Source organism: Gracilinanus agilis, chromosome 2 (assembly GCF_016433145.1).
Source record: "Gracilinanus agilis isolate LMUSP501 chromosome 2, AgileGrace, whole genome shotgun sequence".
Taxonomy (NCBI): Eukaryota; Metazoa; Chordata; class Mammalia; order Didelphimorphia; family Didelphidae; genus Gracilinanus; species Gracilinanus agilis.
In genome coordinates, this window is record NC_058131.1 from 506,936,256 (window position 1) to 506,942,319 (window position 6,064).

The following is a 6,064-nucleotide window of genomic DNA, read 5'->3' on the forward strand; positions in this document are numbered from 1 at the left end:
TGGACTCGAAACTACCACACCAATGCAACTACCAACAATTTGGAAATAGGTCTTGATCAAGGACACATGACAAAACCAGTTGAAATGTGCGTCGGCCATGGGTGGGGGGAGAGCGGGGGGTGAAGGGGAAAGTAGGAGCATGAATCATGTAACCATGTTAAAAATGATTATTAATAAATGTTAAAAAAAAATATAACGTGGGCAAGATGATGACAAGACAGTTGGGGATGGGAGTTGGAGGCGGGAGTTTGGATATTGAACCTGCCTCTGCTGGCAAAATAATTATATCTTCCCTCCCATTTTTATTTCAATGCAAGTGTTTTGCCCTCATCATTTTTAAAGATGGATGATTGTGTCTATTAAGTCTCCCACCATGGTAGCCACTATCAAAAGACTCATAAAATATATTTTCTATTCCATACTATTTCCTCTTATCACAGCACCTATTTTGCCTTAAAACAAGGGAGGGAGGAGGCAGCTGGATGGCTCAGTGAATTGAGAGCCTAGAGAAAGGAGGTCCTAGGTTCAAATCTGGCCTCAGACACTTCCTAGCTGTGTGACCCTGGGCAAGTCACTTAACCCCCATTGCCTAGCCCTGTAACAAATAAAATTAATATAGAAGGATATATATGTAAAAGATATTAGGGTTTTAAAAAAAACGGGGGGGGGGTTCCATCTCACCACACTATCCTTTGGCAAGGGGTTTTGTTAAATATTGAAATGTACTTTTAAGACAACAACTTCATCATTATGCCTCTGATTCACAGGGCTGAGTATCCCACTTTCCAGGTTTTGTGTCTTTGATAAATCATCAATCCTAACAGGCAGCTAGGTGGCTCAGAAGGGGTAGCTAAGTAGCTCAGTGGAATTCTGGGTGAGGCTTGACCCTGTATCTTGCAGGAATTCCACCCTGCCATTTTCCATGTTACAAGTGCCAGTCCTAGAGTTGGGATGACCTGAGTTCAAATTTGTCCTCAAACACTTCCTAGTTGTGTGACCCTAGGCAAGTCACTTAACCCCAATTGCCTAGCCCTTACTATTCTTCTCCTTAAAATCAATACTTAGTATCAATTCTAAGGCAAAAACAGAGAGAAAGAGAGACAGAGAGAGAGACAGAGAAAGATGTCACCCCAAAAAAGGGAGAAGGGTTCTTGGGCCCAGTGGTTTCTTGAATATAATCTTCATGAAGCCTCAATATGACTAGACTACTTTTAGACATAGTACCAATTCTATTCCCCAAACTGAAATGTTCCCTCAGAGAATCCTATACGACTAAAGGAAATGAATCAGACTCTACTTAATTGAGAGGTTTGCTTTCTCCAGAGATGGTTCAAGCTACTCTTTCCCAGAATTTAGAGGACCCAGGATTAGAATTATTGGGAAGTGCTTTGCTTCTTAATAACATAGGAAAGGTGAAATTGGTTTGTTTTGCAATCTTGGAGAACAAGAATTCCCCTAGAAAATGGGGGATCCTTTAGGTGAAAATAGTCATCTTGATTTCCTAGATAGAGATTAACAAAAGCCTCAAAAGGGATCTAAATGTTTTTTCTGCCCTTTGGTAACCTTTGCGCAATGCTTCCAGGCAGAGGGGTGTTTTAATTGGTGGACTGGGAAACATTAAAAGGGTAGTGGTAGATGAGTCCCAGGATCAACTCAGGGCAGGCAGATTACAAGAAACCTCTTAGTTACCCATTACGGACAACACCCAGACTTCCAATGGGGACTGGTGATGATTCTGAAAGGGTTGCCTTCTCTGTTGTAAATCTAATAGTCCTGGTGCTTTTCCTGGCCATCTTTGTTTTTAACATCAGAAAAACTACTCCAAACTGTCTTTGACATTATCCAGACAGCAAGACTCTGAATTTTTTGGTATTGTAATCTTTTTTATGAGATGGCACAATGGATGAAGCACCAGGTTTCTGGAGTCAGGAAGACCTGAGTTCAAATCTGGCCTCAGAAACTTAGTAATTATTTCACTTTGTTTGCCTCAGTTTCCTCATCTTTAAAATGAACTGGAGAAGGAAGTGGAAAGCCATTCTAGTATCTTTGCCAAGAAAACTCCAAATGGGGACATGAAGAGTCAGAAACAATTGTTCAACAACAACAATCTTTTTACAAGATTGTCTTGTTTGTGTTTTTATTTTTTATATTTATATTTTTATATACTCCTGTAATGCTGCTTTAAAGATTAAAATTAATTTAAGATTATTAAATAGTAGTCTGTATTCTAAAAATTATAGATGACCTTTCCACTGTGGAGCAGGAACAGTGCTAATTTCATGCAGTTTAAACTAGTTTCCCTTTAAAGACAAGAATTTCTTAACTTTTATTGTCTTGGCTACCTTTGGCAGTTTGATGAGCCAATGGATCCCTTCTCAGAATGTTTTAAATATATATAAATACAAAGGAAACTAATTGCATTGAAATAAAAATGTAATATTTTCTTATGGCCATCCATGGATTGAGATAAGATTGAAATTGATAAGATAAGATTGAAAACTCCCTATAGAAAACCTTGTTTTAAAGAAACAAGGGAGACCATCCATGGTCCAGGTAGACTAGGGTTTGAATTATTAGTTTGACTTCTTTATTGTATTGTATTACAATACAAAGGCATAAAAGGCTCAGCTGTAAGGGGAATTAGTACTCCAGAGGTTTTAATGGAATTCCCATTGCACTATGGGGACATTTTCCTGATGAAGTGTGGCCAATTGCTTTGGTGGATGCAGGTAAGGTGAGGGGATACAATTTTATTTGAAATTAACCAGAAATTATTTCCTTTTTATTATTGTTACAAATTGTTATCATCAAATTTTATGGTCCACAAGAACCTCATTGCATTCTAATCCTGAGCCTGAATCACTGGACTGTCCTGGGCTAAAGAGGGCCCAAATACCTCACAAAAGTCTTCTGAGCTAAGTAATATAGGCTCTATTATCCCCATTTTATAGATGAGAAAAATGGGATTCAGAGAGATTAAGTGATTTACTTTTGATCATATAGCCAAAGTAGGGATAAACTGAAATACTTGAAAGGGTGTAAAAAAAAAAAAAATCAAGTAATACTCCTGCAATAAGTAACAGCCCACATTTTAATTTAAAGCACAGCAAATTACTATCCAATCCTTTAACTTAAAAGATAATAAGTTCTAGCAGAAGTTTCAGTCTCTTGGAGAAAAAAAATGAAGAGCATCTATTATACATGAAAATTTTTTTTAAATACTCTTGGTTTTGTTGCTATATCATTCTTGAATAATACTACAAAAATGCATTTTACATTTCTAAAAACGTTAACTATGAAAAATTAATCTTGCCTCTGGCATCTCTTGGTTTGTAAATGCAAACTCCCTATTCCCTTCCCAAAAATATCTACAAAATCAATTCATTTCAGCAAATAAAAGCTTCTACTTTCAAAAATGAAAAATAAATGCTGCCCCTACTCTCAAGAAATGTATAGTCTTAAAGGGGAAACAGGAATTCTACACGAAATATGACAAAAAGGTGAAATATAATGATGGCAAAGGAATGATTAACAAGGTATTCTAAGAAAATGTGAGCTCCTCCCTTGAGTAGTCCTAGGTATTCATTTAAAATGATGAGGTACTCTTTTGATCTAGTTGTTCTTTAATCATTTTCAGTCAGGTGTAACTCTTCATGACTCCTAGGGTTTTCTTGGCAAAGAGACTGAAGTGGTTTGTCATTTCCTTCACCAGCTCATTTTACAGATGAGAAAACTGAGGCAAACATATGTCAAGGAACTTGCTCAGGATTAAAGAGCTGGTACGTGTCTGAGACAATATTTGAATTCAGGTCTTCCTGACTCCAAGCTGGACACTCTATCCATTGTGTCATCTAGTTGCCCCTCTTGACCCAGGAAATCCCACATCATGCAAATCAAGAGATTTCAATCTCCATGTGCACTTTAAGAACACCCATGAAATAGTACAAGCTATCAAGGACAGGTTTATACAAAAAACTACCAAGTATTTAAAAGATGTCACATTGAAGAAGCAATGTGTTCCCTTTTGCTGATATAACAGTAGACTCGACAGGTGCGTCCAGGCAAAGCAATAAGGTTAGAAACAGTCTTTGGCCCAAAAAAAGGGCTGAGTTCTTAACTGCACATGCTTAAAAATGAAGAGAGTAATGTGGAACTTAAGAGTTAAGATGTGGAGTCTCTTTTTAATTAATTAATTTATTTGTTTTTTTAACCCTTACCTTCCATCTTGGAGTCAATACTGGGTATTGGCTCCAAGGCAGAAGAGTGGTAAGTGGGCAATGGGGGTCAAGTGACTTGCCCAGGGTCACACAGCTGGGAAGTGTCTGAGGTCAGATTTGAACCTAGGACCTCCCATCTCTAGGCCTGGCTTTCATTTCACTGAGCTACCCAGCTGCCCCCTGGAGTCTCTTGTCACTAAGCATATCCAGGTTAACAAGACTTCCAAAATGCAAAGGTATACTTTCCAGGCTTATGGTTAAATCCACCTACACATGAGTTCTCCTTGCCATAATGAGGGGATACTTACTGAAAAGAATCAAATTGTTCCTATCCCAGAGGAGGAGTTTCCTTTAAGAAAAAAAGATATCCCAAAAGAACTGAAGAAACCAAAATTTATGGTATGAGAGTAAATGTGACATTAGGGTAGAAATAAAAGTAAAATTAAAACCTTTATTACAATATATATTTTTAATTTTTTTTTTAGTTTGAGAAGAGACATCACTTTTTTGTTATTTCTTTGTTATTGATGTGTTTTGTTTTTATCTTACTCTAATTTTCAAATGTATCCTCTTCCTTTCTCCTTCTCCTCTTTAGCAAGTCATCCTTTGTTATGAAGAATTTTTTAAAAAGGAGTTCAATAAAATCAACCCACCCACCAAACCAAACTGACAGTGAATGCAATATTCCATACTCATAGATCCTCGCCTCCACAAAACCTGGAAAGTTGACATTTTCTCTTCTCTCAAGTCATAATTATAGAGTATTTAGTGTTTTGTTGTTGTCTTTTCTATTTACATTGTTGTCATCACTGTTTATCTAGTTTTTCTGTTTCTTACTTCCCTTAGTAGCAGTGGTATAGATTCCTTTCAACAAAGACGAATTCCAAGAGTCCAAGATGTGGAAGGAACTCGTCCCAGGAATGTGGGATAGCCTCCGATAAAGCATGAAGGTATGCTTCCTTTCTACCATCTAGGCCCCTGAACAATCCCAAAGATTTACAACTGACTGGAATTCCCAACAAATAAACCTTATAGATAGTTGTTCTAGTGCTTTAAATACTTGAGTTTGCAATTATCAATTCTCTTGACACTTGGACTGATTCACAAAAGAATTGTGAAATCTCTCAGGAAGTCTAAAGTTGAGCTACAACTAAAGCTTTAGCTATAATTCTACTTGAAGGCTGAGGAATCTTTGATATGATTGTTTTCAACATTCAAGATTTTTCTAAGATCTAATGATTCCCCCCCCCCCCCATTTTATCCTTGAGGCCAACACAGCAAAACTAGAAATCATAGTTCGCTCTTTTGTTTTTCAGTTGTGTTCAACATTTTGTGACCTTTGGGATTTGCTTGACAAAAATCCTGGAGTGTTTTGCCATTTCCTCCTCCAGCCCATTTTACATATATAAACTGAGGCAAACAGGATTAAGTGACTTGCCCAAGGTTTCACAATTAATATATGAGGCCAGATTTGAACTCAGGCCTTTCTGACTCCAGGCCCAGTGCTCTACCCATTACACCACCTAGCTTATACTTTTTAATTTCCAATAGGCTTTCCTCTCAACCACTGTGTGAAATCAATAGTGCATGTATTGTTATTCCCTATTTATCAAAGAGGAAACTGAGGTTCAGAGAAAATGACTCACCCAAAGTCAAGTATTATTAGCCCCAAATAGCAGTTTGATAAACTCAGGCACATAGAGGTTATTAGTTTCTCTGAAATCAAGAATTATTAGCCTCATTTTGCCAATGAAGAAATGGAGACCTAAAATCACACAGCAAGTAATTAAAGGAGTTGGGGCACAAACCCAGATCTTTCAGCTCCAAGTTCAGTGCAGTTTCTACTA

At 37.3% G+C, this 6,064-nt stretch overlaps 1 pseudogene; it reads left to right on the plus strand.

Annotated features, from left to right (window-relative positions):
• Positions 1–4,622, plus strand: part of LOC123234043 — an 11,835-nt pseudogene extending 7,213 nt beyond the window's left edge.
• The last annotated feature ends 1,442 nt before the right edge of the window (positions 4,623–6,064 follow it).